Genomic DNA, 20,020 nt, shown 5'->3' with positions numbered 1-20,020 from the left:
TCGAAAAAAGACATATGTCCATCAAGTTCAACCAGGGAATTAAGGGGTAGGGGTGTGGCGCGATATTGGGGAAGGGATGAGATTTTATATTTCTTCATAAGCATTAATCTTATTTTGTCAATTAGGAACATTCAGCACCCACCCGCTATCAAGGCAGCTGCCTATCATGTCATGCCCTACCTGCACAGGTGTGCTGGCTACTCAAATGATCCAATTAAGGAGGCCATTTAGTCAGCAGCAGCAGAAGTCCTGTGCCTGGACGCTCCAACAGCGGCCAGACACAAGCAGAAGCAGCAGAAGCAGCAGCAGCACCACCTTTTGTTTTTTGGCTGCAGCAGCAGCAGCAGCAAGGCCCACAGGGCTGGCTAGCTGGCTAGCCAGCAAGCAGGTAGCAATGAAAGTAGGAATCTTTCTTTTTAACCCTGTAAGGGGGTGGTGCACTGTACCCGAAGATACTGCCATATCGGGTCAATGCATAGGGCGACGGAAGCAAGCTTCGAAATCGGCCCCCGTTCTCAAAAATCCATTTAATATATGGTCCCCAGATAGGGGACGTATCAGATATTAAACTGATAAGAACAGATACTACACTTGATCTTAGCCAAAAGGCCGAGAAGCGATAACCGTGAAAGGGGCGGGCCCAACAAGGTCCCCTTCATGGGCACTATCACTGCTTGCTGTCAGGGAGGCTGCCAGACAATTTTCCATGCACACTCTGGGCTGGGGGGCAGTCAACCACCAGTACACACAGCAGAACCTAAACCCATACCATTATTGCTAAGCAGCAAGACAGGGGCCCATTGCACTCCCACGGGGCCTTTTTAAATGCAATCCATAACCCGGATTTGCCAGGAACCCTTCTTACTCCTCCTACTTGCATGTGACACTGGGCTTAGGATCTGCATAGGAAACACACACACAAGCACACACCTACCTTTGTTGCCTGCAGATGCCTCCTTGGCTGTCCCCAAACGGTATCAAACCAACACCCACGGGAAGCTGTAAGCATAGAGGACATGCCTGCACCCCATTGGACTTACCTGTGTGGGTTAAATCCGGGTTATTTGACAACCTATGGCGGTGATGGTTCTGCTCAGGCAGAGCAGTGCTGATGCTCCTCATAAAGCTGTCGCTGCTGTGAAGGTTCTAGGTGACATCACAATCCCTATGGTTACATACACGACAAAGCTGGGTTGTTGTTGTTTACACTCTGCAAGGCCTGTGGAAGTGAGTGACATCATAGCACTGTAGTTCTGAGGGTTCTAGATGGATGCAACAATCTCCTGTTGCTTCTATGAAGGCCATAATAGACGACATCACCAAACAGCTCCATAGTCACATACACAGCAAAGGAGAGATGTTGTTTACACCTAGTGATGTCAGTGGTATTGAGTGACATCACAGCACAGTGCTAAGGCTCCTGGGCCTGGACACAGCAGCGGCTGCAATATCTCAACGGAGAATACGTTTATATATATGTGTGTGTGTGCGCGTATATATATATATATATATATATATATATATATATATATATATATATTTCTCCGCCGAAATCACTTTTAAACCCATTTCCACCTTTTTTTCCTTTCTCTTCCTCTTACTTTTTTTTCACGTTTTTTTACGTTTTTCTCCTTTCCGCCTCTTTTCTGGGCGTATTATTCTTCTTTTTCTTCTTTTTTTTCGTCTAATGCATACCCCATCAGTGCAGCAATGCTTATTCAATACCGCCAGCAGATGGAGACACTGGGGGATAATTTTCTAAGGATTTATACTGATTTTTCCTGTCTGAATTTGTCGCACAGAAAGTTGCAGGCCAAATATGTGTGACATTTCTGCGACTTTAGCTTCTAGAGCATTTTTACAACATTATACATAGGTGCTGAATACATAAAAAGCGACTGTTCAGCGACAGACAAGTCGCATCGGCTGAAAGTAGGCCAGAATGTCAGTCCATGTTGGAGCAGGTTTAGATACAGTCTAAAGCATAGATCTCAAAGTCTGTGCACAGAATTTAGCAAGGGCCTCGCACCTTCTGATGCATCAGGTAGGTGCACTATAGCATAGCCTAACCCTCTGTACTTTGGTCTATATTGATGCGGGACATAGACAGCCAGCTGATGACCAATCCATTAGTGCAATGGATGGCTGGAAGCATTTGTCTTTGCCTTTGCAATACCACAGAAGCAATGCATGGTCAATGTACAGCAATGACACACCTGTGTGAACAGCCAGGAGACCCCCCCATGTTATGTTACATAGTTACATAGTTAGTACGGTCGAAAAAAGACATATGTCCATCAAGTTCAACCAGGGAATTAAGGGGTAGGGGTGTGGCGCGATATTGGGGAAGGGATGAGATTTTATATTTCTTCATAAGCATTAATCTTATTTTGTCAATTAGGAACATTCAGCACCCACCCGCTATCAAGGCAGCTGCCTATCATGTCATGCCCTACCTGCACAGGTGTGCTGGCTACTCAAATGATCCAATTAAGGAGGCCATTTAGTCAGCAGCAGCAGAAGTCCTGTGCCTGGACGCTCCAACAGCGGCCAGACACAAGCAGAAGCAGCAGAAGCAGCAGCAGCACCACCTTTTGTTTTTTGGCTGCAGCAGCAGCAGCAGCAGCAGCAAGGCCCACAGGGCTGGCTAGCTGGCTAGCCAGCAAGCAGGTAGCAATGAAAGTAGGAATCTTTCTTTTTAACCCTGTAAGGGGGTGGTGCACTGTACCCGAAGATACTGCCATATCGGGTCAATGCATAGGGCGACGGAAGCAAGCTTCGAAATCGGCCCCCGTTCTCAAAAATCCATTTAATATATGGTCCCCAGATAGGGGACGTATCAGATATTAAACTGATAAGAACAGATACTACACTTGATCTTAGCCAAAAGGCCGAGAAGCGATAACCGTGAAAGGGGCGGGCCCAACAAGGTCCCCTTCATGGGCACTATCACTGCTTGCTGTCAGGGAGGCTGCCAGACAATTTTCCATGCACACTCTGGGCTGGGGGGCAGTCAACCACCAGTACACACAGCAGAACCTAAACCCATACCATTATTGCTAAGCAGCAAGACAGGGGCCCATTGCACTCCCACGGGGCCTTTTTAAATGCAATCCATAACCCGGATTTGCCAGGAACCCTTCTTACTCCTCCTACTTGCATGTGACACTGGGCTTAGGATCTGCATAGGAAACACACACACAAGCACACACCTACCTTTGTTGCCTGCAGATGCCTCCTTGGCTGTCCCCAAACGGTATCAAACCAACACCCACGGGAAGCTGTAAGCATAGAGGACATGCCTGCACCCCATTGGACTTACCTGTGTGGGTTAAATCCGGGTTATTTGACAACCTATGGCGGTGATGGTTCTGCTCAGGCAGAGCAGTGCTGATGCTCCTCATAAAGCTGTCGCTGCTGTGAAGGTTCTAGGTGACATCACAATCCCTATGGTTACATACACGACAAAGCTGGGTTGTTGTTGTTTACACTCTGCAAGGCCTGTGGAAGTGAGTGACATCATAGCACTGTAGTTCTGAGGGTTCTAGATGGATGCAACAATCTCCTGTTGCTTCTATGAAGGCCATAATAGACGACATCACCAAACAGCTCCATAGTCACATACACAGCAAAGGAGAGATGTTGTTTACACCTAGTGATGTCAGTGGTATTGAGTGACATCACAGCACAGTGCTAAGGCTCCTGGGCCTGGACACAGCAGCGGCTGCAATATCTCAACGGAGAATACGTTTATATATATGTGTGTGTGTGCGCGTATATATATATATATATATATATATATATATATATATATATATATTTCTCCGCCGAAATCACTTTTAAACCCATTTCCACCTTTTTTTCCCTTCTCTTCCTCTTACTTTTTTTTCAAGTTTTTTTACGTTTTTCTCCTTTTCGCCTCTTTTCTGGGCGTATTATTCTTCTTTTTCTTCTTTTTTTTCGTCTAATGCATACCCCATCAGTGCAGCAATGCTTATTCAATACCGCCAGCAGATGGAGACACTGGGGGATAATTTTCTAAGGATTTATACTGATTTTTCCTGTCTGAATTTGTCGCACAGAAAGTTGCAGGCCAAATATGTGTGACATTTCTGCGACTTTAGCTTCTAGAGCATTTTTACAACATTATACATAGGTGCTGAATACATAAAAAGCGACTGTTCAGCGACAGACAAGTCGCATCGGCTGAAAGTAGGCCAGAATGTCAGTCCATGTTGGAGCAGGTTTAGATACAGTCTAAAGCATAGATCTCAAAGTCTGTGCACAGAATTTAGCAAGGGCCTCGCACCTTCTGATGCATCAGGTAGGTGCACTATAGCATAGCCTAACCCTCTGTACTTTGGTCTATATTGATGCGGGACATAGACAGCCAGCTGATGACCAATCCATTAGTGCAATGGATGGCTGGAAGCATTTGTCTTTGCCTTTGCAATACCACAGAAGCAATGCATGGTCAATGTACAGCAATGACACACCTGTGTGAACAGCCAGGAGACCCCCCCATGTTATGTTACATAGTTACATAGTTAGTACGGTCGAAAAAAGACATATGTCCATCAAGTTCAACCAGGGAATTAAGGGGTAGGGGTGTGGCGCGATATTGGGGAAGGGATGAGATTTTATATTTCTTCATAAGCATTAATCTTATTTTGTCAATTAGGAACATTCAGCACCCACCCGCTATCAAGGCAGCTGCCTATCATGTCATGCCCTACCTGCACAGGTGTGCTGGCTACTCAAATGATCCAATTAAGGAGGCCATTTAGTCAGCAGCAGCAGAAGTCCTGTGCCTGGACGCTCCAACAGCGGCCAGACACAAGCAGAAGCAGCAGAAGCAGCAGCAGCACCACCTTTTGTTTTTTGGCTGCAGCAGCAGCAGCAGCAGCAGCAAGGCCCACAGGGCTGGCTAGCTGGCTAGCCAGCAAGCAGGTAGCAATGAAAGTAGGAATCTTTCTTTTTAACCCTGTAAGGGGGTGGTGCACTGTACCCGAAGATACTGCCATATCGGGTCAATGCATAGGGCGACGGAAGCAAGCTTTGAAATCGGCCCCCGTTCTCAAAAATCCATTTAATATATGGTCCCCAGATAGGGGACGTATCAGATATTAAACTGATAAGAACAGATACTACACTTGATCTTAGCCAAAAGGCCGAGAAGCGATAACCGTGAAAGGGGCGGGCCCAACAAGGTCCCCTTCATGGGCACTATCACTGCTTGCTGTCAGGGAGGCTGCCAGACAATTTTCCATGCACACTCTGGGCTGGGGGGCAGTCAACCACCAGTACACACAGCAGAACCTAAACCCATACCATTATTGCTAAGCAGCAAGACAGGGGCCCATTGCACTCCCACGGGGCCTTTTTAAATGCAATCCATAACCCGGATTTGCCAGGAACCCTTCTTACTCCTCCTACTTGCATGTGACACTGGGCTTAGGATCTGCATAGGAAACACACACACAAGCACACACCTACCTTTGTTGCCTGCAGATGCCTCCTTGGCTGTCCCCAAACGGTATCAAACCAACACCCACGGGAAGCTGTAAGCATAGAGGACATGCCTGCACCCCATTGGACTTACCTGTGTGGGTTAAATCCGGGTTATTTGACAACCTATGGCGGTGATGGTTCTGCTCAGGCAGAGCAGTGCTGATGCTCCTCATAAAGCTGTCGCTGCTGTGAAGGTTCTAGGTGACATCACAATCCCTATGGTTACATACACGACAAAGCTGGGTTGTTGTTGTTTACACTCTGCAAGGCCTGTGGAAGTGAGTGACATCATAGCACTGTAGTTCTGAGGGTTCTAGATGGATGCAACAATCTCCTGTTGCTTCTATGAAGGCCATAATAGACGACATCACCAAACAGCTCCATAGTCACATACACAGCAAAGGAGAGATGTTGTTTACACCTAGTGATGTCAGTGGTATTGAGTGACATCACAGCACAGTGCTAAGGCTCCTGGGCCTGGACACAGCAGCGGCTGCAATATCTCAACGGAGAATACGTTTATATATATGTGTGTGTGTGCGCGTATATATATATATATATATATATATATATATATATATATATATATTCTCCGCCGAAATCACTTTTAAACCCATTTCCACCTTTTTTTCCCTTCTCTTCCTCTTACTTTTTTTTCACGTTTTTTTACGTTTTTCTCCTTTTCGCCTCTTTTCTGGGCGTATTATTCTTCTTTTTCTTCTTTTTTTTCGTCTAATGCATACCCCATCAGTGCAGCAATGCTTATTCAATACCGCCAGCAGATGGAGACACTGGGGGATAATTTTCTAAGGATTTATACTGATTTTTCCTGTCTGAATTTGTCGCACAGAAAGTTGCAGGCCAAATATGTGTGACATTTCTGCGACTTTAGCTTCTAGAGCATTTTTACAACATTATACATAGGTGCTGAATACATAAAAAGCGACTGTTCAGCGACAGACAAGTCGCATCGGCTGAAAGTAGGCCAGAATGTCAGTCCATGTTGGAGCAGGTTTAGATACAGTCTAAAGCATAGATCTCAAAGTCTGTGCACAGAATTTAGCAAGGGCCTCGCACCTTCTGATGCATCAGGTAGGTGCACTATAGCATAGCCTAACCCTCTGTACTTTGGTCTATATTGATGCGGGACATAGACAGCCAGCTGATGACCAATCCATTAGTGCAATGGATGGCTGGAAGCATTTGTCTTTGCCTTTGCAATACCACAGAAGCAATGCATGGTCAATGTACAGCAATGACACACCTGTGTGAACAGCCAGGAGACCCCCCCATGTTATGTTACATAGTTACATAGTTAGTACGGTCGAAAAAAGACATATGTCCATCAAGTTCAACCAGGGAATTAAGGGGTAGGGGTGTGGCGCGATATTGGGGAAGGGATGAGATTTTATATTTCTTCATAAGCATTAATCTTATTTTGTCAATTAGGAACATTCAGCACCCACCCGCTATCAAGGCAGCTGCCTATCATGTCATGCCCTACCTGCACAGGTGTGCTGGCTACTCAAATGATCCAATTAAGGAGGCCATTTAGTCAGCAGCAGCAGAAGTCCTGTGCCTGGACGCTCCAACAGCGGCCAGACACAAGCAGAAGCAGCAGAAGCAGCAGCAGCACCACCTTTTGTTTTTTGGCTGCAGCAGCAGCAGCAGCAGCAGCAAGGCCCACAGGGCTGGCTAGCTGGCTAGCCAGCAAGCAGGTAGCAATGAAAGTAGGAATCTTTCTTTTTAACCCTGTAAGGGGGTGGTGCACTGTACCCGAAGATACTGCCATATCGGGTCAATGCATAGGGCGACGGAAGCAAGCTTCGAAATCGGCCCCCGTTCTCAAAAATCCATTTAATATATGGTCCCCAGATAGGGGACGTATCAGATATTAAACTGATAAGAACAGATACTACACTTGATCTTAGCCAAAAGGCCGAGAAGCGATAACCGTGAAAGGGGCGGGCCCAACAAGGTCCCCTTCATGGGCACTATCACTGCTTGCTGTCAGGGAGGCTGCCAGACAATTTTCCATGCACACTCTGGGCTGGGGGGCAGTCAACCACCAGTACACACAGCAGAACCTAAACCCATACCATTATTGCTAAGCAGCAAGACAGGGGCCCATTGCACTCCCACGGGGCCTTTTTAAATGCAATCCATAACCCGGATTTGCCAGGAACCCTTCTTACTCCTCCTACTTGCATGTGACACTGGGCTTAGGATCTGCATAGGAAACACACACACAAGCACACACCTACCTTTGTTGCCTGCAGATGCCTCCTTGGCTGTCCCCAAACGGTATCAAACCAACACCCACGGGAAGCTGTAAGCATAGAGGACATGCCTGCACCCCATTGGACTTACCTGTGTGGGTTAAATCCGGGTTATTTGACAACCTATGGCGGTGATGGTTCTGCTCAGGCAGAGCAGTGCTGATGCTCCTCATAAAGCTGTCGCTGCTGTGAAGGTTCTAGGTGACATCACAATCCCTATGGTTACATACACGACAAAGCTGGGTTGTTGTTGTTTACACTCTGCAAGGCCTGTGGAAGTGAGTGACATCATAGCACTGTAGTTCTGAGGGTTCTAGATGGATGCAACAATCTCCTGTTGCTTCTATGAAGGCCATAATAGACGACATCACCAAACAGCTCCATAGTCACATACACAGCAAAGGAGAGATGTTGTTTACACCTAGTGATGTCAGTGGTATTGAGTGACATCACAGCACAGTGCTAAGGCTCCTGGGCCTGGACACAGCAGCGGCTGCAATATCTCAACGGAGAATACGTTTATATATATGTGTGTGTGTGCGCGTATATATATATATATATATATATATATATATATATATATATATATTCTCCGCCGAAATCACTTTTAAACCCATTTCCACCTTTTTTTCCCTTCTCTTCCTCTTACTTTTTTTTCACGTTTTTTTACGTTTTTCTCCTTTTCGCCTCTTTTCTGGGCGTATTATTCTTCTTTTTCTTCTTTTTTTTCGTCTAATGCATACCCCATCAGTGCAGCAATGCTTATTCAATACCGCCAGCAGATGGAGACACTGGGGGATAATTTTCTAAGGATTTATACTGATTTTTCCTGTCTGAATTTGTCGCACAGAAAGTTGCAGGCCAAATATGTGTGACATTTCTGCGACTTTAGCTTCTAGAGCATTTTTACAACATTATACATAGGTGCTGAATACATAAAAAGCGACTGTTCAGCGACAGACAAGTCGCATCGGCTGAAAGTAGGCCAGAATGTCAGTCCATGTTGGAGCAGGTTTAGATACAGTCTAAAGCATAGATCTCAAAGTCTGTGCACAGAATTTAGCAAGGGCCTCGCACCTTCTGATGCATCAGGTAGGTGCACTATAGCATAGCCTAACCCTCTGTACTTTGGTCTATATTGATGCGGGACATAGACAGCCAGCTGATGACCAATCCATTAGTGCAATGGATGGCTGGAAGCATTTGTCTTTGCCTTTGCAATACCACAGAAGCAATGCATGGTCAATGTACAGCAATGACACACCTGTGTGAACAGCCAGGAGACCCCCCCATGTTATGTTACATAGTTACATAGTTAGTACGGTCGAAAAAAGACATATGTCCATCAAGTTCAACCAGGGAATTAAGGGGTAGGGGTGTGGCGCGATATTGGGGAAGGGATGAGATTTTATATTTCTTCATAAGCATTAATCTTATTTTGTCAATTAGGAACATTCAGCACCCACCCGCTATCAAGGCAGCTGCCTATCATGTCATGCCCTACCTGCACAGGTGTGCTGGCTACTCAAATGATCCAATTAAGGAGGCCATTTAGTCAGCAGCAGCAGAAGTCCTGTGCCTGGACGCTCCAACAGCGGCCAGACACAAGCAGAAGCAGCAGAAGCAGCAGCAGCACCACCTTTTGTTTTTTGGCTGCAGCAGCAGCAGCAGCAGCAGCAGCAAGGCCCACAGGGCTGGCTAGCTGGCTAGCCAGCAAGCAGGTAGCAATGAAAGTAGGAATCTTTCTTTTTAACCCTGTAAGGGGGTGGTGCACTGTACCCGAAGATACTGCCATATCGGGTCAATGCATAGGGCGACGGAAGCAAGCTTCGAAATCGGCCCCCGTTCTCAAAAATCCATTTAATATATGGTCCCCAGATAGGGGACGTATCAGATATTAAACTGATAAGAACAGATACTACACTTGATCTTAGCCAAAAGGCCGAGAAGCGATAACCGTGAAAGGGGCGGGCCCAACAAGGTCCCCTTCATGGGCACTATCACTGCTTGCTGTCAGGGAGGCTGCCAGACAATTTTCCATGCACACTCTGGGCTGGGGGGCAGTCAACCACCAGTACACACAGCAGAACCTAAACCCATACCATTATTGCTAAGCAGCAAGACAGGGGCCCATTGCACTCCCACGGGGCCTTTTTAAATGCAATCCATAACCCGGATTTGCCAGGAACCCTTCTTACTCCTCCTACTTGCATGTGACACTGGGCTTAGGATCTGCATAGGAAACACACACACAAGCACACACCTACCTTTGTTGCCTGCAGATGCCTCCTTGGCTGTCCCCAAACGGTATCAAACCAACACCCACGGGAAGCTGTAAGCATAGAGGACATGCCTGCACCCCATTGGACTTACCTGTGTGGGTTAAATCCGGGTTATTTGACAACCTATGGCGGTGATGGTTCTGCTCAGGCAGAGCAGTGCTGATGCTCCTCATAAAGCTGTCGCTGCTGTGAAGGTTCTAGGTGACATCACAATCCCTATGGTTACATACACGACAAAGCTGGGTTGTTGTTGTTTACACTCTGCAAGGCCTGTGGAAGTGAGTGACATCATAGCACTGTAGTTCTGAGGGTTCTAGATGGATGCAACAATCTCCTGTTGCTTCTATGAAGGCCATAATAGACGACATCACCAAACAGCTCCATAGTCACATACACAGCAAAGGAGAGATGTTGTTTACACCTAGTGATGTCAGTGGTATTGAGTGACATCACAGCACAGTGCTAAGGCTCCTGGGCCTGGACACAGCAGCGGCTGCAATATCTCAACGGAGAATACGTTTATATATATGTGTGTGTGTGCGCGTATATATATATATATATATATATATATATATATATATATATTTCTCCGCCGAAATCACTTTTAAACCCATTTCCACCTTTTTTTCCCTTCTCTTCCTCTTACTTTTTTTTCACGTTTTTTTACGTTTTTCTCCTTTTCGCCTCTTTTCTGGGCGTATTATTCTTCTTTTTCTTCTTTTTTTTCGTCTAATGCATACCCCATCAGTGCAGCAATGCTTATTCAATACCGCCAGCAGATGGAGACACTGGGGGATAATTTTCTAAGGATTTATACTGATTTTTCCTGTCTGAATTTGTCGCACAGAAAGTTGCAGGCCAAATATGTGTGACATTTCTGCGACTTTAGCTTCTAGAGCATTTTTACAACATTATACATAGGTGCTGAATACATAAAAAGCGACTGTTCAGCGACAGACAAGTCGCATCGGCTGAAAGTAGGCCAGAATGTCAGTCCATGTTGGAGCAGGTTTAGATACAGTCTAAAGCATAGATCTCAAAGTCTGTGCACAGAATTTAGCAAGGGCCTCGCACCTTCTGATGCATCAGGTAGGTGCACTATAGCATAGCCTAACCCTCTGTACTTTGGTCTATATTGATGCGGGACATAGACAGCCAGCTGATGACCAATCCATTAGTGCAATGGATGGCTGGAAGCATTTGTCTTTGCCTTTGCAATACCACAGAAGCAATGCATGGTCAATGTACAGCAATGACACACCTGTGTGAACAGCCAGGAGACCCCCCCATGTTATGTTACATAGTTACATAGTTAGTACGGTCGAAAAAAGACATATGTCCATCAAGTTCAACCAGGGAATTAAGGGGTAGGGGTGTGGCGCGATATTGGGGAAGGGATGAGATTTTATATTTCTTCATAAGCATTAATCTTATTTTGTCAATTAGGAACATTCAGCACCCACCCGCTATCAAGGCAGCTGCCTATCATGTCATGCCCTACCTGCACAGGTGTGCTGGCTACTCAAATGATCCAATTAAGGAGGCCATTTAGTCAGCAGCAGCAGAAGTCCTGTGCCTGGACGCTCCAACAGCGGCCAGACACAAGCAGAAGCAGCAGAAGCAGCAGCAGCACCACCTTTTGTTTTTTGGCTGCAGCAGCAGCAGCAGCAGCAGCAAGGCCCACAGGGCTGGCTAGCTGGCTAGCCAGCAAGCAGGTAGCAATGAAAGTAGGAATCTTTCTTTTTAACCCTGTAAGGGGGTGGTGCACTGTACCCGAAGATACTGCCATATCGGGTCAATGCATAGGGCGACGGAAGCAAGCTTCGAAATCGGCCCCCGTTCTCAAAAATCCATTTAATATATGGTCCCCAGATAGGGGACGTATCAGATATTAAACTGATAAGAACAGATACTACACTTGATCTTAGCCAAAAGGCCGAGAAGCGATAACCGTGAAAGGGGCGGGCCCAACAAGGTCCCCTTCATGGGCACTATCACTGCTTGCTGTCAGGGAGGCTGCCAGACAATTTTCCATGCACACTCTGGGCTGGGGGGCAGTCAACCACCAGTACACACAGCAGAACCTAAACCCATACCATTATTGCTAAGCAGCAAGACAGGGGCCCATTGCACTCCCACGGGGCCTTTTTAAATGCAATCCATAACCCGGATTTGCCAGGAACCCTTCTTACTCCTCCTACTTGCATGTGACACTGGGCTTAGGATCTGCATAGGAAACACACACACAAGCACACACCTACCTTTGTTGCCTGCAGATGCCTCCTTGGCTGTCCCCAAACGGTATCAAACCAACACCCACGGGAAGCTGTAAGCATAGAGGACATGCCTGCACCCCATTGGACTTACCTGTGTGGGTTAAATCCGGGTTATTTGACAACCTATGGCGGTGATGGTTCTGCTCAGGCAGAGCAGTGCTGATGCTCCTCATAAAGCTGTCGCTGCTGTGAAGGTTCTAGGTGACATCACAATCCCTATGGTTACATACACGACAAAGCTGGGTTGTTGTTGTTTACACTCTGCAAGGCCTGTGGAAGTGAGTGACATCATAGCACTGTAGTTCTGAGGGTTCTAGATGGATGCAACAATCTCCTGTTGCTTCTATGAAGGCCATAATAGACGACATCACCAAACAGCTCCATAGTCACATACACAGCAAAGGAGAGATGTTGTTTACACCTAGTGATGTCAGTGGTATTGAGTGACATCACAGCACAGTGCTAAGGCTCCTGGGCCTGGACACAGCAGCGGCTGCAATATCTCAACGGAGAATACGTTTATATATATGTGTGTGTGTGCGCGTATATATATATATATATATATATATATATATATATATATATATTTCTCCGCCGAAATCACTTTTAAACCCATTTCCACCTTTTTTTCCCTTCTCTTCCTCTTACTTTTTTTTCACGTTTTTTTACGTTTTTCTCCTTTTCGCCTCTTTTCTGGGCGTATTATTCTTCTTTTTCTTCTTTTTTTTCGTCTAATGCATACCCCATCAGTGCAGCAATGCTTATTCAATACCGCCAGCAGATGGAGACACTGGGGGATAATTTTCTAAGGATTTATACTGATTTTTCCTGTCTGAATTTGTCGCACAGAAAGTTGCAGGCCAAATATGTGTGACATTTCTGCGACTTTAGCTTCTAGAGCATTTTTACAACATTATACATAGGTGCTGAATACATAAAAAGCGACTGTTCAGCGACAGACAAGTCGCATCGGCTGAAAGTAGGCCAGAATGTCAGTCCATGTTGGAGCAGGTTTAGATACAGTCTAAAGCATAGATCTCAAAGTCTGTGCACAGAATTTAGCAAGGGCCTCGCACCTTCTGATGCATCAGGTAGGTGCACTATAGCATAGCCTAACCCTCTGTACTTTGGTCTATATTGATGCGGGACATAGACAGCCAGCTGATGACCAATCCATTAGTGCAATGGATGGCTGGAAGCATTTGTCTTTGCCTTTGCAATACCACAGAAGCAATGCATGGTCAATGTACAGCAATGACACACCTGTGTGAACAGCCAGGAGACCCCCCCATGTTATGTTACATAGTTACATAGTTAGTACGGTCGAAAAAAGACATATGTCCATCAAGTTCAACCAGGGAATTAAGGGGTAGGGGTGTGGCGCGATATTGGGGAAGGGATGAGATTTTATATTTCTTCATAAGCATTAATCTTATTTTGTCAATTAGGAACATTCAGCACCCACCCGCTATCAAGGCAGCTGCCTATCATGTCATGCCCTACCTGCACAGGTGTGCTGGCTACTCAAATGATCCAATTAAGGAGGCCATTTAGTCAGCAGCAGCAGAAGTCCTGTGCCTGGACGCTCCAACAGCGGCCAGACACAAGCAGAAGCAGCAGAAGCAGCAGCAGCACCACCTTTTGTTTTTTGGCTGCAGCAGCAGCAGCAGCAAGGCCCACAGGGCTGGCTAGCTGGCTAGCCAGCAAGCAGGTAGCAATGAAAGTAGGAATCTTTCTTTTTAACCCTGTAAGGGGGTGGTGCACTGTACCCGAAGATACTGCCATATCGGGTCAATGCATAGGGCGACGGAAGCAAGCTTCGAAATCGGCCCCCGTTCTCAAAAATCCATTTAATATATGGTCCCCAGATAGGGGACGTATCAGATATTAAACTGATAAGAACAGATACTACACTTGATCTTAGCCAAAAGGCCGAGAAGCGATAACCGTGAAAGGGGCGGGCCCAACAAGGTCCCCTTCATGGGCACTATCACTGCTTGCTGTCAGGGAGGCTGCCAGACAATTTTCCATGCACACTCTGGGCTGGGGGGCAGTCAACCACCAGTACACACAGCAGAACCTAAACCCATACCATTATTGCTAAGCAGCAAGACAGGGGCCCATTGCACTCCCACGGGGCCTTTTTAAATGCAATCCATAACCCGGATTTGCCAGGAACCCTTCTTACTCCTCCTACTTGCATGTGACACTGGGCTTAGGATCTGCATAGGAAACACACACACAAGCACACACCTACCTTTGTTGCCTGCAGATGCCTCCTTGGCTGTCCCCAAACGGTATCAAACCAACACCCACGGGAAGCTGTAAGCATAGAGGACATGCCTGCACCCCATTGGACTTACCTGTGTGGGTTAAATCCGGGTTATTTGACAACCTATGGCGGTGATGGTTCTGCTCAGGCAGAGCAGTGCTGATGCTCCTCATAAAGCTGTCGCTGCTGTGAAGGTTCTAGGTGACATCACAATCCCTATGGTTACATACACGACAAAGCTGGGTTGTTGTTGTTTACACTCTGCAAGGCCTGTGGAAGTGAGTGACATCATAGCACTGTAGTTCTGAGGGTTCTAGATGGATGCAACAATCTCCTGTTGCTTCTATGAAGGCCATAATAGACGACATCACCAAACAGCTCCATAGTCACATACACAGCAAAGGAGAGATGTTGTTTACACCTAGTGATGTCAGTGGTATTGAGTGACATCACAGCACAGTGCTAAGGCTCCTGGGCCTGGACACAGCAGCGGCTGCAATATCTCAACGGAGAATACGTTTATATATATGTGTGTGTGTGCGCGTATATATATATATATATATATATATATATATATATATATATATATATATATATTTCTCCGCCGAAATCACTTTTAAACCCATTTCCACCTTTTTTTCCCTTCTCTTCCTCTTACTTTTTTTTCACGTTTTTTTACGTTTTTCTCCTTTTCGCCTCTTTTCTGGGCGTATTATTCTTCTTTTTCTTCTTTTTTTTCGTCTAATGCATACCCCATCAGTGCAGCAATGCTTATTCAATACCGCCAGCAGATGGAGACACTGGGGGATAATTTTCTAAGGATTTATACTGATTTTTCCTGTCTGAATTTGTCGCACAGAAAGTTGCAGGCCAAATATGTGTGACATTTCTGCGACTTTAGCTTCTAGAGCATTTTTACAACATTATACATAGGTGCTGAATACATAAAAAGCGACTGTTCAGCGACAGACAAGTCGCATCGGCTGAAAGTAGGCCAGAATGTCAGTCCATGTTGGAGCAGGTTTAGATACAGTCTAAAGCATAGATCTCAAAGTCTGTGCACAGAATTTAGCAAGGGCCTCGCACCTTCTGATGCATCAGGTAGGTGCACTATAGCATAGCCTAACCCTCTGTACTTTGGTCTATATTGATGCGGGACATAGACAGCCAGCTGATGACCAATCCATTAGTGCAATGGATGGCTGGAAGCATTTGTCTTTGCCTTTGCAATACCACAGAAGCAATGCATGGTCAATGTACAGCAATGACACACCTGTGTGAACAGCCAGGAGACCCCCCCATGTTATGTTACATAGTTACATAGTTAGTACGGTCGAAAAAAGACATATGTCCATCAAGTTCAACCAGGGAATTAAGGGGTAGGGGTGTGGCGCGATATTGGGGAAGGGATGAGATTTTATATTTCTTCATAAGCATTAATCTTATTTTGTCAATTAGGAACATTCAGCACCCACCCGCTATCAAGGCAGCTGCCTATCATGTCATGCCCTACCTGCACAGGTGTGCTGGCTACTCAAATGATCCAATTAAGGAGGCCATTTAGTCAGCAGCAGCAGAAGTCCTGTGCCTGGACGCTCCAACAGCGGCCAGACACAAGCAGAAGCAGCAGAAGCAGCAGCAGCACCACCTTTTGTTTTTTGGCTGCAGCAGCAGCAGCAGCAGCAGCAAGGCCCACAGGGCTGGCTAGCTGGCTAGCCAGCAAGCAGGTAGCAATGAAAGTAGGAATCTTTCTTTTTAACCCTGTAAGGGGGTGGTGCACTGTACCCGAAGATACTGCCATATCGGGTCAATGCATAGGGCGACGGAAGCAAGCTTCGAAATCGGCCCCCGTTCTCAAAAATCCATTTAATATATGGTCCCCAGATAGGGGACGTATCAGATATTAAACTGATAAGAACAGATACTACACTTGATCTTAGCCAAAAGGCCGAGAAGCGATAACCGTGAAAGGGGCGGGCCCAACAAGGTCCCCTTCATGGGCACTATCACTGCTTGCTGTCAGGGAGGCTGCCAGACAATTTTCCATGCACACTCTGGGCTGGGGGGCAGTCAACCACCAGTACACACAGCAGAACCTAAACCCATACCATTATTGCTAAGCAGCAAGACAGGGGCCCATTGCACTCCCACGGGGCCTTTTTAAATGCAATCCATAACCCGGATTTGCCAGGAACCCTTCTTACTCCTCCTACTTGCATGTGACACTGGGCTTAGGATCTGCATAGGAAACACACACACAAGCACACACCTACCTTTGTTGCCTGCAGATGCCTCCTTGGCTGTCCCCAAACGGTATCAAACCAACACCCACGGGAAGCTGTAAGCATAGAGGACATGCCTGCACCCCATTGGACTTACCTGTGTGGGTTAAATCCGGGTTATTTGACAACCTATGGCGGTGATGGTTCTGCTCAGGCAGAGCAGTGCTGATGCTCCTCATAAAGCTGTCGCTGCTGTGAAGGTTCTAGGTGACATCACAATCCCTATGGTTACATACACGACAAAGCTGGGTTGTTGTTGTTTACACTCTGCAAGGCCTGTGGAAGTGAGTGACATCATAGCACTGTAGTTCTGAGGGTTCTAGATGGATGCAACAATCTCCTGTTGCTTCTATGAAGGCCATAATAGACGACATCACCAAACAGCTCCATAGTCACATACACAGCAAAGGAGAGATGTTGTTTACACCTAGTGATGTCAGTGGTATTGAGTGACATCACAGCACAGTGCTAAGGCTCCTGGGCCTGGACACAGCAGCGGCTGCAATATCTCAACGGAGAATACGTTTATATATATGTGTGTGTGTGCGCGTATATATATATATATATATATATATATATATATATATATATATATATATATATTTCTCCGCCGAAATCACTTTTAAACCCATTTCCACCTTTTTTTCCCTTCTCTTCCTCTTACTTTTTTTTCACGTTTTTTTACGTTTTTCTCCTTTTCGCCTCTTTTCTGGGCGTATTATTCTTCTTTTTCTTCTTTTTTTTCGTCTAATGCATACCCCATCAGTGCAGCAATGCTTATTCAATACCGCCAGCAGATGGAGACACTGGGGGATAATTTTCTAAGGATTTATACTGATTTTTCCTGTCTGAATTTGTCGCACAGAAAGTTGCAGGCCAAATATGTGTGACATTTCTGCGACTTTAGCTTCTAGAGCATTTTTACAACATTATACATAGGTGCTGAATACATAAAAAGCGACTGTTCAGCGACAGACAAGTCGCATCGGCTGAAAGTAGGCCAGAATGTCAGTCCATGTTGGAGCAGGTTTAGATACAGTCTAAAGCATAGATCTCAAAGTCTGTGCACAGAATTTAGCAAGGGCCTCGCACCTTCTGATGCATCAGGTAGGTGCACTATAGCATAGCCTAACCCTCTGTACTTTGGTCTATATTGATGCGGGACATAGACAGCCAGCTGATGACCAATCCATTAGTGCAATGGATGGCTGGAAGCATTTGTCTTTGCCTTTGCAATACCACAGAAGCAATGCATGGTCAATGTACAGCAATGACACACCTGTGTGAACAGCCAGGAGACCCCCCCATGTTATGTTACATAGTTACATAGTTAGTACGGTCGAAAAAAGACATATGTCCATCAAGTTCAACCAGGGAATTAAGGGGTAGGGGTGTGGCGCGATATTGGGGAAGGGATGAGATTTTATATTTCTTCATAAGCATTAATCTTATTTTGTCAATTAGGAACATTCAGCACCCACCCGCTATCAAGGCAGCTGCCTATCATGTCATGCCCTACCTGCACAGGTGTGCTGGCTACTCAAATGATCCAATTAAGGAGGCCATTTAGTCAGCAGCAGCAGAAGTCCTGTGCCTGGACGCTCCAACAGCGGCCAGACACAAGCAGAAGCAGCAGAAGCAGCAGCAGCACCACCTTTTGTTTTTTGGCTGCAGCAGCAGCAGCAGCAGCAGCAAGGCCCACAGGGCTGGCTAGCTGGCTAGCCAGCAAGCAGGTAGCAATGAAAGTAGGAATCTTTCTTTTTAACCCTGTAAGGGGGTGGTGCACTGTACCCGAAGATACTGCCATATCGGGTCAATGCATAGGGCGACGGAAGCAAGCTTCGAAATCGGCCCCCGTTCTCAAAAATCCATTTAATATATGGTCCCCAGATAGGGGACGTATCAGATATTAAACTGATAAGAACAGATACTACACTTGATCTTAGCCAAAAGGCCGAGAAGCGATAACCGTGAAAGGGGCGGGCCCAACAAGGTCCCCTTCATGGGCACTATCACTGCTTGCTGTCAGGGAGGCTGCCAGACAATTTTCCATGCACACTCTGGGCTGGGGGGCAGTCAACCACCAGTACACACAGCAGAACCTAAACCCATACCATTATTGCTAAGCAGCAAGACAGGGGCCCATTGCACTCCCACGGGGCCTTTTTAAATGCAATCCATAACCCGGATTTGCCAGGAACCCTTCTTACTCCTCCTACTTGCATGTGACACTGGGCTTAGGATCTGCATAGGAAACACACACACAAGCACACACCTACCTTTGTTGCCTGCAGATGCCTCCTTGGCTGTCCCCAAACGGTATCAAACCAACACCCACGGGAAGCTGTAAGCATAGAGGACATGCCTGCACCCCATTGGACTTACCTGTGTGGGTTAAATCCGGGTTATTTGACAACCTATGGCGGTGATGGTTCTGCTCAGGCAGAGCAGTGCTGATGCTCCTCATAAAGCTGTCGCTGCTGTGAAGGTTCTAGGTGACATCACAATCCCTATGGTTACATACACGACAAAGCTGGGTTGTTGTTGTTTACACTCTGCAAGGCCTGTGGAAGTGAGTGACATCATAGCACTGTAGTTCTGAGGGTTCTAGATGGATGCAACAATCTCCTGTTGCTTCTATGAAGGCCATAATAGACGACATCACCAAACAGCTCCATAGTCACATACACAGCAAAGGAGAGATGTTGTTTACACCTAGTGATGTCAGTGGTATTGAGTGACATCACAGCACAGTGCTAAGGCTCCTGGGCCTGGACACAGCAGCGGCTGCAATATCTCAACGGAGAATACGTTTATATATATGTGTGTGTGTGCGCGTATATATATATATATATATATATATATATATATATATATATATATTTCTCCGCCGAAATCACTTTTAAACCCATTTCCACCTTTTTTTTCCCTTCTCTTCCTCTTACTTTTTTTTCACGTTTTTTTACGTTTTTCTCCTTTTCGCCTCTTTTCTGGGCGTATTATTCTTCTTTTTCTTCTTTTTTTTCGTCTAATGCATACCCCATCAGTGCAGCAATGCTTATTCAATACCGCCAGCAGATGGAGACACTGGGGGATAATTTTCTAAGGATTTATACTG

The 20,020-nt window shown here is 46.1% G+C and overlaps 9 non-coding genes across 9 annotated transcripts; all 9 read right to left on the bottom strand.

Annotated features, from left to right (window-relative positions):
• Positions 1 to 430: 430 nt before the first annotated feature.
• On the bottom strand, positions 431 to 621 carry LOC130324308 (U2 spliceosomal RNA). The gene has a single exon (XR_008869333.1). It is a non-coding gene; the product is annotated as a U2 spliceosomal RNA (small nuclear RNA).
• A 2,091-nt stretch (positions 622 to 2,712) lies between these two features.
• Positions 2,713 to 2,903, bottom strand: LOC130324307 (U2 spliceosomal RNA). The gene has a single exon (XR_008869332.1). It is a non-coding gene; the product is annotated as a U2 spliceosomal RNA (small nuclear RNA).
• A 2,089-nt stretch (positions 2,904 to 4,992) lies between these two features.
• Positions 4,993 to 5,183, bottom strand: LOC130324315 (U2 spliceosomal RNA). Its single transcript, XR_008869340.1, has one exon. It is a non-coding gene; the product is annotated as a U2 spliceosomal RNA (small nuclear RNA).
• Positions 5,184 to 7,271: 2,088 nt separating this feature from the next.
• On the bottom strand, positions 7,272 to 7,462 carry LOC130324306 (U2 spliceosomal RNA). Its single transcript, XR_008869331.1, has one exon. It is a non-coding gene; the product is annotated as a U2 spliceosomal RNA (small nuclear RNA).
• Positions 7,463 to 9,553: 2,091 nt separating this feature from the next.
• LOC130324320 (U2 spliceosomal RNA) lies at positions 9,554 to 9,744 on the bottom strand. The gene has a single exon (XR_008869344.1). It is a non-coding gene; the product is annotated as a U2 spliceosomal RNA (small nuclear RNA).
• A 2,085-nt stretch (positions 9,745 to 11,829) lies between these two features.
• On the bottom strand, positions 11,830 to 12,020 carry LOC130324319 (U2 spliceosomal RNA). Its single transcript, XR_008869343.1, has one exon. It is a non-coding gene; the product is annotated as a U2 spliceosomal RNA (small nuclear RNA).
• Positions 12,021 to 14,101: 2,081 nt separating this feature from the next.
• Positions 14,102 to 14,292, bottom strand: LOC130324318 (U2 spliceosomal RNA). Its single transcript, XR_008869342.1, has one exon. It is a non-coding gene; the product is annotated as a U2 spliceosomal RNA (small nuclear RNA).
• A 2,097-nt stretch (positions 14,293 to 16,389) lies between these two features.
• LOC130324317 (U2 spliceosomal RNA) lies at positions 16,390 to 16,580 on the bottom strand. The gene has a single exon (XR_008869341.1). It is a non-coding gene; the product is annotated as a U2 spliceosomal RNA (small nuclear RNA).
• A 2,097-nt stretch (positions 16,581 to 18,677) lies between these two features.
• Positions 18,678 to 18,868, bottom strand: LOC130324304 (U2 spliceosomal RNA). Its single transcript, XR_008869330.1, has one exon. It is a non-coding gene; the product is annotated as a U2 spliceosomal RNA (small nuclear RNA).
• Between the last annotated feature and the right edge of the window lie 1,152 nt (positions 18,869 to 20,020).

Source organism: Hyla sarda, unplaced genomic scaffold (assembly GCF_029499605.1).
Source record: "Hyla sarda isolate aHylSar1 unplaced genomic scaffold, aHylSar1.hap1 scaffold_2632, whole genome shotgun sequence".
Lineage (NCBI taxonomy): Eukaryota > Metazoa > Chordata > Amphibia > Anura > Hylidae > Hyla > Hyla sarda.
This window is presented reverse-complemented; position numbering and strand designations above follow the sequence as displayed.